Raw genomic sequence first — 13,980 nt, 5'->3', positions numbered from 1 at the left:
GGTTTCATTCGCGGTCGACTCAACCGCCTTACGCGCCTCCTCAGCAGCATTCCTATCCTTCTTGACCTGATCTACACCCGCCTGCAGTAGTCCTAGCTCTACCTCTTTGCGCAAAGCTAGCTGGTATATGCTAGAAGAGCGGCGGGCCTGATCCGCAAACATGCCGAAAAATACAAGGCCGTTTTGAATGAAGGCATTGTACGCCTGGTTAAACGGTAGAGCGGCCAGTTGCTCGCGGAATTCATCCGGAAAGATATGCTGCAGGAACGCAGACTGCTCTGCGGCATTTTCCGCGGAAGACTGTGTGAGTTGGCTGAGGTTGGCAACGCGGAAGCTACCTTGCGGAGGAGTTGGTGTGGAATCGGAATCCACGTGTATTGTCGTATCCTTTGATGTGGTGGTAGCTTGGAGATCTGGGTTGACCCGCGGGGTGGACGGCTGCGTCTCCTCCACATGCTCTGCATATCAGTAAATAGTTATAACGTGAACTTTAGTATGCGGTAAAGGCGCAAGGAATGGACGCTTACCAGTAATGGGGGGAAGTAGTTCTGCGGAGCGTGGCTCGATTGGAACAAAGTTATCGTTCCGCATGTCCTCCCTTTGTTTAGGAGTCATCTTCTTCTTCTTCTGCTGAGCCGCAGAGGTCTCAGCTGCTTTGCGTTTGTTTCCAGATGCCGCCGGCGATTGCTCCACGTCTTCGCTAGCTTTCTCCTGCTCTAGCTGTACGTTCACATCTTGCTTGCGGAAGGAGATTCCCGCAATCTCTTCCGCAGTCAGCACCTTCTTCATCCTCATTTCTGCAAAGATACGCGCATGCGTTAGATAATATACATACAAAAACAGTTTAGTACGCGATTATACTATTCCTACCCTTTCCATCCGGTCCGACTATGGCTGGGCGCACATCCTCCCATGGCCAGTGTGCGGATATCTTCCCTAGCCGCAGCATTACGTTCCCATATGATCGATGCACTAGCTGTGCGTTTGCACACTCCGCTAATAGTTTCCTTTCATCCTCATCCAGGGCGGGGGTCTTGTTTACATCCTTCTCCACCTTCTCGAACCATATCAGCGTTTGCGGGAAGTTTGCACTCACCACAGTTTGGTCGACGAAAAAGAATGTCTCTTTCCAATTCCCCGCATTCGATTTTGGGGTCTTGGTGAAGTTTTGACGAGCGAAGAAGGTGAACCACGATTTGTGGTGGTGGGCTAGTCGGTATAAATGGCAAAACACCTTCACCAGGGGCACTTTCTTGAGTGCAACGCACCACATCTCGAACAAGACTATTTTTCCTATAGCGTAAGGGTGTAACTGACCTAATCCAACCTTAAAGTGATCTAGCACGCCCAGGAAGAAATCAGTGGGAGGAACCCTGAAGTTTCCATGCTTAAAAGCATGTTCGTAAATAGCCACCTTTTTCTCCGGTGGCTCGTGGGCTCGCTGATTGGACAAAGGGGGCACCGGATTGTACTTGGCTAAGGGAGGATACTGTTTCACTAAGTAATCTATGTGCTTCTGCTCTATAACAGCCTCTACGCTATCTACATACGTCTCGTTAGCTTTAGTCATTTTCTAGGAGTAATCGGATGAATACTAACCTTTAAATGGTGGCCGGAATGTTCGATTTTTGATCGGAATTCAAATTGGCAGCGTAACGAGGAAGCTTGAAGCAGGAAAGTGGAAATGAGCTGCAAAATGGGGTATTTATAGGGAAGATTGGATGGAGTGGTGTGATCGTGGCTGTACACGTGTTACGCAATCGACGGCCAGCACTTTATTTATGCGTGTGGATGCCAGTTGGGTATGATTACATGTACGCGCATGGTTGGCACGCGCCTGACACACTGCCACTTTATGTCATGTCCGCCGAATGGGCTTCTGCGATTGTGACAGGCATTTAATGGCATCGAGGCGCACGCGGAATATTAAATGCTAGCCGTTTTCTTGTTTTTTCTTTCGCTTAATAGTTTGATATCATACGCCTCGCGACATATAACATCAAACTGGGGGGACATAATGATACCGCCACCCGCAGGCGCACCGCAAGAGTATGCGGACAATCACTATTGTGCGTATGCGTGTTCTTGTGTGCGGTATGCGGCGTGCGAATGCCTTTGTTCCCGGTACGGCGGTTGCTTAGCTGTCAAGTAAATATCTTTTCCATAATTATATCCGTGATTTGGGGGAGTCAGTTATGGATACGATTAACGTGATCTGGGACAGTTCTAGAATTAGGGTTTGCCTATAAATACAAACCCTAATCATCATTTACCGGACACAGCACATTACGTAACCATCGCATACGATACACATTACGTAAAATAGCATCATTCAGCATCTTTTCAAGGTTAACAGGTTAGTCTTTTGTAAGCTAGTACCTACGACCTTATTTGGGGCCTCTTGATCGACGACTGTTATCGGAGGTGGACTTAATCACTTGGCCACCCCGCCGACATCATCATGTCGGCCAGGGTTATTCACGGTAGCCGAACCGGAGAGCCATGTTCTAAGATCCTTAAACCCCTCCTTATGTATTGAGCAGGCATATTAAACCCCACGGTTAAAATATGCATGATCAAGTCTTGATGAACTCAACGACTCGAATGCAACGTCTTTTGAAATATGTCATGAATGACTCCAAGTAATATCTCTAAAATGAGCAAATGCACAGCGGAAGATTTCTTTAATACCTGAGAATAAACATGCTTTAAAGTGTCAACCAAAAGGTTGGTGAGTTCATTAGTTTAACATAAATAATTGTTTCCAACATTTTAATAGACCACAAGATTTTCATTTTCATTTCTCATAAATATACGTCCCATGCATAGAGACAAAAATATCATTCATATGGATTGAACACCTGGTAACCGACATTAACAAGATGCATATAGAATATCCTCATCATTCCGGGACACCCATCGGACATGATAAAATCGAAGTACTAAAGCATTCCAAATTCCAGAATGGGGCTTGTTGGGCCCAATAGATCTATATTTAGGATTCGCATCAATTAGAGGTGCACTAATTCTCAAAATTAGTGATGTTCCCTAATTCTTAGGCTACCAAGCTAAAAGGGGCATATTCGGCTTCGAACCATTCAACCATATAATGTAGTTTCGATTACTTGTGTCTATTTCGTAAAACATTTATAAAAGCGCATGTATTCTCAGTCCCAAAAATATATATTGCAAAAGCATTTAAAAAGGGAGTAATGAAACTCACTCTACAATATTTTGTAGTAAAAATATTCATACCACGATACTGAACAATGCAAGGTTGGCCTCGAATTCACGAACCTATATCATTTGTATATATATTAAAATATATAATCGTAATCGAACAAATTTATATATTATATCTTAAATTATATATTATACTTATTTAGTTTGTGTATCTATCCAAAATGCTTAATATATATGTAGTTATATTTATCTCATATTAGTATTATTTTGTAAATATCTAACTTGTCATTTATGAATATTTATATACAAATTGTTATACGATTAATACATATTTATAATCTTAATAATATCCTTAACTTTTATTTTAAATAAAATCTTAATGTTAATATTATTGATAATACTAAAAATAATAATACTTAAATGATACAGTTTATAATAATCTTAATATTACTAATGTTAATAACATGTCTAATACTTATAAATTTAAATATGATATTATTACTAATAACTATAATACTAACAATATCAACAATAATAATAATTAATCATAATATTAATAACGATACTTAAAATGATAAAATTAGTAGCAATAATTATATAAATCATACTTAAACTAATACTAATATTAATGATGATACTAATAATATTTAGTGATAAATCTAGTGATGATAATGATAATGATATTAATAATAATACTAATTATATTATTAATCTTAGTATGTATAATAACAATTGTAATTATTAATAATAATAGCAATAACAATAACAATATAATAATAATCATAATAACAATAATAATAATAATAATAATAATAATAATAATAATAATAATAATAATAATAATAATAATAATAATAATAATAATAATAATAATAATAATAATAATAATAATAATAAATAATAATAATAATAATAATAATAATAATAATAATAATAATAATAATAGTAATCCTATTATTAATAACATTCAATAATACTAATATTAACAATAATAATAATTGTAATACTTGATAATAACAATGATATTAATAATAATGAATTTTAAAAATAAAATACCTTGAAAAACTAGCTCGCAAAAAGAATTGCCCAGAACGGGACTCTAACCCTAGACCTTCCGCTCACCCAGATAACCTCCTGACCATCGAACCATAACTACTTTTTCTTATTTATAACCCATTTAAATTCCTTTAAACCTTTTCTGTTTTTCCCTCATTACTCTCCTTCTCAAAAACTGATCGACTGGTAACCAAATCAATCCTTGCAGGTTTTATTTAAAACATATAATTGAAACAGAAATATATTTAGAGTTGTGATTTCCATTAACAAACAAAACAAAATATATATATATATATATATATATATATATATATATATATATATATATATATATATATATATATATATATATATATATATATATATATATATATATATATATATATATATATATATATATATATATATATATAGGATTTAAATTGTCTGTTACGCGACAGGAAAATAAAATGAACTCGATTATTGAATTTTGATTTTTGTACCGTTTTAGACGAAGATTATAAAACGAATTATGTTTCAAATTATTCCTAGAAACTTTCAAAATCGTTAATTGATCTGAAAACAACTTACAGCGTTCGAATTTCTTGATGAACACATTCATTGACTTTTTGAAATTGAAGTTTGACCTTTGAAATTTGAATTCAAGAAACAAAATTGGAGTTTAGAAACTTATAGATAGTTCAAATGGATGATTTCTAACACGATGGCATTTATAGATTTTAGAATTTATTAAATAATCGAGCTTTTGGACAATAGAACTAAAACAGAGCAGTCGATAATTATTTAAAAAAAAAATTGAAATTGAATTTCTTTTATTTCCTTCAAATTGTGTTAATGGATGGTTATGTAGAGACTAAATGATATCTTTACAGCTCACTGGATCGAATTAGTGTAACACCGGCCATTTTTTTTTTTTTTAAATACACAGCGGAAGACTTTATTAACAAACACAATATAAGTCACGTCCTTACGTTTAAGTTTACACAACGGTGTTACGTTATCACAAAACATTATTTATACAAAAGTCCACATCAGAGTTGGGTTGTCAAACATGTCTTCTGCAATAGCACCCTTCCCGACTAGCAGTACCTAAACCTGCAAGGGGAGAATATGTGGGGGATTAGCGCATCGCTAAGTGAATGGAATCTATCTAACAGATATAGCTTAAGTCACACACAAGCTATATACTAACAACAACACATGCTAACTACCAACTAGCATACAATAAGACAATACAAGGATCGGCAGCTTGTACGAGCACACGACTCCCAGCTGATCGGGCCTGAGTCTACCGATAGTCCCTGCTACTCAATTCACAGTATAGTTATCCAGATGCAGGGGATGCATCATTCACACTATACTCCACAATCAGTAGCCTATGGACCCAACCTCCCCTAGGCACGGTTGACCTCATACGGACTCTAACCTCTCCTAGGCATGGTCTCGAGTCCCCAGTCTCCCTAGGCCCGACTGGTGCCATTCACACAGTGTACACATAATTCACATACAACATCAGGCATACTATATTATTCTAACATGGCAATTTCTACACTATGCATGGTAAAAGAGTCAACCACAGTAGCATGATATGCTACTTAAACTCTATCCGGAGATAGACCCACTCACCAATTACCAGTAACTGCTCAGTTATTATTTCTGAGCTTCTTCCTTGTCCTTATCTCCTGAGAACAGCAAAAACCAAGTTAGAATAGTGTTCCCATCAAGATTAGACACACTGACAGCGAATTATAGCAAATTCATAAAAAAATGCGTCCGCTAAAATTTTCATGCTTAACACTTGTGCACTTTCAAAATTTACATCCTGAACACCAAAATATAAACGGGCAGCATAACGGCTAGAAAAAGGCACTTTGGTAAAACATTCTGCCCTGTACACCCAGTCGGTCGACTGTCTCCTCAATCGGTCGACTAAGGTAGACAGTCGGTCGACTGTTGACACAACCGGTCGACTGACTTTCCCAATCGGTCGACTTATTTGGTATATCCACAACCGGCCAAAAGTCAAACTCAGTCGGTCGGTTCACTTGCCAGTCGGTCGGTTCACCCTCAGTCGGTCGACTGTCGACCGACAGTCGGCCGACTGTGTTCATCTTCCTCAGAAACTGAACAAAGGCTACGGACTTCATGATGAAATCCTTAAATCTCGATCTAGAGCTCGTTTTAAACACCAAAATCGACTACCACTTGTTCACTACTTGTTATAGACTCAAAACCCACAACAATTTGACCATAACAACACTTAAATCACTTGTTTTGACACAATTCAAGCTTTTTACAAAACTCACACAAAACCAAGAATTTAACAACGAATTGAACACAAAAACACATGTTACTTACCTTGATAGACTCAGTAATCTGTAAGAAACAAGATGGTATGAACAATTTGAGCTCTAGAACACAATTTAGGAATTAGGGTTTGGTTAGGTGGGAGGGATGAAGGTACGGTGTATTTTCTAAAAATGGGAAGAAAATGAGAAAGTGGCAGCTGGTATAACACTTAATTGTGTTATATCACAATACCTCTCAACACACGAGTATTTACCAGTTATCTGATATCTTTCTCACAAGATTAGGTAACCCAAACGAGGTCCAAATAAAATAAACAAACCTGTTCTGGGACCCTTGTCACAAACTGGTCACAACACAATTATAATAAAACACTAATTAAATAATTAAAATAAAAGCACGTAAGACTAAGCACAAACCCTTAGGGCAAAATGGACAACTCACAACTAGCCCGGGTTTCAGTCTGTTACAAATCCACCCCCCTTAAGGAGATTTCGTCCTCGGAATCTGGTCTTGGTCAAATAAATGAGGGTAGCGTTTTCTCATCAACTCTTCCGTTTCCCACGTAAGATTAGATCCCAAACTGTGTTTCCACTCAATCAACACCATCGGAATCTCTTTCTTTCTCAGCTTAGTCACCTTTTGGTCAATCACGCGGACCGGCTCTTCCACCAATTTCTTATTCAAATCGACCCTTAAATCTTCTAAAGGAAGAAGTTGTGTTTCATCGTCGACTATACACTTACGAAGATAACATACGTTGAATGTATTATGAATACCAGCTAACTCTGGTGGAAGATCTAACACCACAGTCTGATCATTCAACACTTCACTGATCGGAAACGGACCAATAAATCTCGGTGCTAACTTACCACGTTTACCGAATCTGATAACCCCTTTCCACGGCGAAACTTTCAGATACACTCGTTCACCCACACTAAAGGTTACCGGACGTCTACGCGGATCAGCATACATTTTCTGCCTATCTCTAGCGGCTTTCAACTTTTCTCTCGCAATTGCAACTTTTTCGGCTGTCATTTGAACAATTTCGGGACCTGCAAACTGTTTCTCCCCGGCTTCTAACCAACAAGTCGGAGTTCTGTAACGACGACCGTATAACATTTCATAGGGCGGCATCCCTATACTCGAATGATATGAATTATTATACGCGAATTCAACCAACGGCAAATGTGTATCCCACGAACCACCGTATTCTAACACGCAAGCCCTTAACATATCCTCTAAGGTTTGTATCGTTCTTTCACTCTGACCATCTGTCTGAGGATGATAAGCTGTACCTAAATTCACACGTGTACCCAAATTTTGTTGAAGACTGTTCCAAAAATTCGACACAAATCTGGAATCTCTGTCTGAAACGATCGATAACGGCACACCATGTCGACTAACTATTTCTTTCACATACAAATCGGCTAACTCACTTAACGAAGCTGTCTCACGAGTAGCAAGAAAATGAGCACTTTTAGTTAGACGATCCACTATTACCCAGATCATATCATGTCGTTTCTGAGTTCGAGGTAATTTGGTCACAAAATCCATCGTTATAAGTTCCCATTTCCACTCTGGAATCTGTAACTGACGTAGCGAACCATAAGGTTTCTGATGTTCTGCCTTCACTTGAGCACAAATATGGCACTTTTCGACATATCGAGCGATATCTGTTTTCATTGTCGGCCACCAATACACTGTTTTCAAATCATGATACATCTTATTACTACCCGGATGTACTGTCAATCTTGATTTGTGAGCTTCTGTCATGATTAAATCTCTCAAATCCCCAAGCTTAGGCACCCAAACACGATTGTTTAAGGTCTTTAGTCCACGTGAGTCATCAATTAAGTCCACTTTCCGTTTGATCATTTGTTCAGATTTAATATGTTCGTCCTCTAAAGCACAGGCATGAACGGTTCTTAAGCTGTTAATCAAATCTGAAGTTATATTCAAACGAAGGAATTTCACATTTTCACTTGACTTTTTACGACTTAGCGCATCTGCAACCACATTTGCCTTACCCGGATGATATTTAATTTCACAATCATAATCTTTGATCAACTCTTGCCACCGTCTCTGACGCATATTCAATTCTTTCTGTGAGAAGATATATTGCAAACTCTTATGATCTATACAAATAACACAATGAGTTCCATACAAATAATGTCTCCATAGTTTCAAAGCAAACACTACTGCAGCCATTTCAAGATCATGCACTGGATAATTCTTCTCATGAACTTTCAACTATCGCGAGGCGTAGGCGATTACTTTATCTCTCTGCATTAAGACACAACCCAACCCAGCATATGATGCATCACAGTATACCACGAAGTCGTCTGAACCTTCTGGTAAAGCTAACACTGGTGCCTGACACAGTAGCCGTTTCAATATCTGAAAAGCCTTTTCCTGTTCATCAGTCCATCGAAAGGCTATATCTTTACGAGTCAACTTAGTCAATGGACCCGCTATTTTAGAGAAATCTTTGATAAACCTGCGGTAATAACCAGCCAATCCCAGAAAACTCTTAATCTCAGTCGGAGTCCTCGGAGAATTCCAATTCATTACCGCTTCTATCTTTGTCGGATCAACTTTTATACCCTCGGTACAAATCACATGACCCAAAAACTGCACTTCACGTAACCAAAATTCACACTTTGAAAATTTTGCAAATAGTTGCTCACGTTTTAACAAGTTCAAAACCAATCTCAGATGTTCAGCATGTTCACTCTCTGTTTTCGAATACACCAATATATTATCAATAAACACAATCACAAACTTATCTAAGAATGGACGACACACTCTATTCATTAGATCCATGAAGACTGCTGGCGCATTCGTCAACCCAAACGGCATGACAAGAAATTCATAATGACCATACCTTGTTCTGAACGCTGTTTTCGGTATATCTGATTCAGCAACACGAACCTGATGATATCCGGATCGTAAGTCTATCTTAGAAAAGAATGAAGCACCCTGTAACTTGTCGAACAAATCGTCTATTCGAGGTAACGGATACTTATTCTTCACTGTTCTTTTGTTCAATTCACGATAATCAATACACATACGCATTGACCCATCTTTCTTTTTAACAAACAATACCGGAGCACCCCACGGTGAAGAACTCGGTCGGATAAACCCACGATCTAATAACTCTTGAATCTGTGACATCATTTCACGGATTTCAGACGGCGCTAATCGGTATGGAGCTTTTGCAACTGGAGTTGTTCTAGGAACCAACTCAATCTTATATTCGACTTCCCTTACCGGCGGCAGACCTGGTAACTCATCTGGGAACACTTCGGGAAATTCTGATACTACTGGAATATCGGCCACTGTTCTCTTTTCTTTCTTTGCATCAATCACATACGCAAGAAACGAATCACAACCCTTTTCCATCGACTTTTTCGCTTTCATCATGGTTATCAACGGAAAATTATACCCGCCCCGCTCCCCTCGGGCCACAACACGGGTTCCATCGGTCAAACGAAAGGTAATCATTTTCCTATCACACTTAATATTAGCCCTAAGCGAGCTCAACCAATCCATTCCTAATACTACATCAAAGCTAGGAATAGGTAACACTAAACAAGTCACCGGGAAAGACTTCCCTTCAATCTCTATACAAACCCCAGACACATATGTTGTGACTGGTGTGATCTTACCATCGGCTACTTCTACACTAACCGGCTTGGGTAATACAGTAGCTGGTAAATTCAACTTAGCATAGAAATCTAGGGACATAAAACACCTATTTGCACCACAATCAAACAATACACGAGCAGGTATTGAGTTGATTAGAAACATACCGGTGATCACTTCGTCGGTTGCCACAGCATTCTCAACTGACATCTGAAAAGCTCTAGCCTCTGCTGTTGGAGGGTTCTTCCTCTTCTGCCCACTCGAGGCGGTTGACCCTCCAGCTGATGCTGAACGCGCCCCTGACCCTGCCCCGGAACTACCACTCTTCGACGGACAACTAATTGCACGATGCCCTGGTTTGTGACAACTCCAACACACACTATTCGGATACGGGCATGCTGAAGACTCATGCCCAACAACACCACACTTTAAGCATCTTCTTGTAGCCTCAGAACACTGACCACTGTGAGAAGATCGACACGTGTGACACCAATTCCCTTTACCTGATCCAGACCCAGAACTACTCTGACCACTTTTACCCTTCGATTTAAACCCACTAGACTTCTTGGATTTAGATCCTGATTGACCAGATACTTGCCCACCTTGTTGTAGCACATTACCAAATATTCTGTTTCTAGCGGCCTGAACATCACTTTCTACCATCTTAGCCATCACAACAGCTTGAGACAACGATGTAGCTGTTCTAACAAAAGTTCGGTACTCTGGCAGAATGATATTAACAAAATGTTGGATACGAGACGCTTCGTCTGGCACCCATTGTTGTACAAACCTCAGTTTATCCATATACTTCTCTACTACCTCATCGATCGTCATTTGAGGTGTCATCTTCATTTCAAGAAACTCAGTCTTGATTCGGTTCATATCAAACGGATTATAATATTGTTCACACACCTTCCCATGAAACTGCTTCCATGTGATCATACTCACTTGCTCTTTTGGTATACTTGAAATCAATGAATCCCACCAAATCATAGCCCTACCTTTCAACAGTCGACTAGCATATGTTACTTTCAGCTCAGGTTCACACTGACACGCTTCAAATACCCTTTCAATTTCTCGCAACCAATTGAGAGTTACAGTCGGATCAGTACTGCCAGAAAACTCAGAGGGTTTGCAATCACGGAAGTTCTTATAAGTACACTTTTTGGGTGGTTGCATGTAACGTTGTTGAAACATTTGCATTTGGTACGGGTTCATCATCATGGGATTTTGGTAAGTAAAAGTGTTTTGCGGTGGCATATAATATTGGTTAGGTATTTGATTCTGAAACTGGTTCTGGTGCACATTAGGTATCATTTGGGATTGCGCGGTTGGGAATCCAGGTGGTGTATCATCATTTCTAGAATGCCTTGCCAATTCAAGCTCATTAATTTTGTCCTCAGCCTCTTTTAGCTTACTTTCTAATTGAAGGATGTAACTACTCTGATCATCATCAGACTCAACACCCTCTTCTGGTGCTCTGAATGTTCCGGGGTTAGATGGGCCAGTTGCGTTTCTATCAGCCATACCTGTGCTACAAAACAGCTCATACAAAAGCTTAGTGGATAACAGGTAGTTCAATCACAACTAACACACGTATATCCTATTTTCACTTAGCCCCCACTCCCACAGACATGTTTGACTTGCCTCAGGGTTTGGGAACAAAATACGCGCACGTATTTGCTGCCAAACCATGCTCTGATACCAACTTGTAACACCGGCCATTTTTTTTTTTAAATACACAGCGGAAGACTTTATTAACAAACACAATATAAGTCACGTCCTTACGTTTAAGTTTACACAACGGTGTTACGTTATCACAAAACATTATTTATACAAAAGTCCACATCAGAGTTGGGTTGTCAAACATGTCTTCTGCAATAGCACCCTTCCCGACTAGCAGTACCTAAACCTGCAAGGGGAGAATATGTGGGGGATTAGCGCACCGCTAAGTGAATGGAATCTATCTAACAGATATAGCTTAAGTCACACACAAGCTATATACTAACAACAACACATGCTAACTACCAACTAGCATACAATAAGACAATACGAGGATCGGCGGCTTGTACGAGCACACGACTCCCAGCTGATCGAGCCTGAGTCTACCGATAGTCCCTGCTACTCAATTCACAGTATAGTTATCCAGATGCAGGGGATGCATCATTCACACTATACTCCACAATCAGTAGCCTATGGACCCAACCTCCCCTAGGCACGGTTGACCTCATACGGACTCTAACCTCTCCTAGGCACGGTCTCGAGTCCCCAGTCTCCCTAGGCCCGACTGGTGCCATTCACACAGTGTACACATAATTCACATACAACATCAGGCATACTATATTATTCTAACATGGCAATTTCTACACTATGCATGGTAAAAGAGTCAACCACAGTAGCATGATATGCTACTTAAACTCTATCCGGAGATAGACCCACTCACCAATTACCAGTGACTGCTCAGTTATTATTTCTGAGCTTCTTCCTTGTCCTTATCTCCTGAGAACAGCAAAAACCAAGTTAGAATAGTGTTCCCATCAAGATTAGACACACTGACAGCGAATTATAGCAAATTCATAAAAAAAATGCGTCCGCTAAAATTTTCATGCTTAACACTTGTGCACTTTCAAAATTTACATCCTGAACACCAAAATATAAACGGGCAGCATAACGGCTAGAAAAAGGCACTTTGGTAAAACATTCTGCCCAGTACACCCAGTCGGTCGACTGTCTCCTCAATCGGTCGACTAAGGTAGACAGTCGGTCGACTGTTGACACAACCGGTCGACTGAATTTCCCAATCGGTCGACTTATTTGGTATATCCACAACCGGCCGAAAGTCAAAATCAGTCGGTCGGTTCACTCGCCAGTCGGTCGGTTCACCCTCAGTCGGTCGACTGTCGACTGACAGTCGGCCGACTGTGTTCATCTTCCTCAGAAACTGAACAAAGGCTACGGACTTCACGATGAAATCCTCAAATCTCGATCTAGAGCTCGTTTTAAACACCAAAATCGACTACCACTTGTTCACTACTTGTTATAGACTCAAAACCCACAACAATTTGACCATAACAACACTTAAATCACTTGTTTTGACACAATTCAAGCTTTTTACAAAACTCACACAAAGCCAAGAATTTAACAACGAATTGAACACAAAAACACATGTTACTTACCTTGATAGACTCAGTAATCTGTAAGAAACAAGATGGTATGAACAATTTGAGCTCTAGAACACAATTTAGGAATTAGGGTTTGGTTAGGTGGGAGGGATGAAGGTACGGTGTATTTTCTAAAAATAGGAAGAAAATGAGAAAGTGGCAGCTGGTATAGCACTTAATTGTGTTATATCACAATACCTCTCAACACACGAGTATTTACCAGTTATCTGATATCTTTCGCACAAGATTAGGTAACCCAAACGAGGTCCAAATAAAATAAACAAACCTGTTCTGGGACCCTTGTCACAAACTGGTCACAACACAATTATAATAAAACACTAATTAAATAATTAAAATAAAAGCACTTAAGACTAAGCACAAACCCTTAGGGCAAAATGGACAACTCACAACTAGCCCGGGTTTCAGTCTGTTACAATTAGAGTTTGTTTGCTAGTTTCTTTGGGTCGTCATTTACATAGACGATCAGTACACAAATATAAATAAAAATATAAAGTGGAATGTAATTAACTATAAATCGGTACAATTGATATGGATGCGTAACAGATTGGAGACCAAAAACAAAAACTTCTACAGCTTGATTGTGATGCTAAATAGATTTGGATTC

This window comes from Rutidosis leptorrhynchoides, chromosome 4 (genome assembly GCF_046630445.1).
Source record: "Rutidosis leptorrhynchoides isolate AG116_Rl617_1_P2 chromosome 4, CSIRO_AGI_Rlap_v1, whole genome shotgun sequence".
In the NCBI taxonomy this organism is placed as follows: domain Eukaryota; kingdom Viridiplantae; phylum Streptophyta; class Magnoliopsida; order Asterales; family Asteraceae; genus Rutidosis; species Rutidosis leptorrhynchoides.
This window is presented reverse-complemented; position numbering follows the sequence as displayed.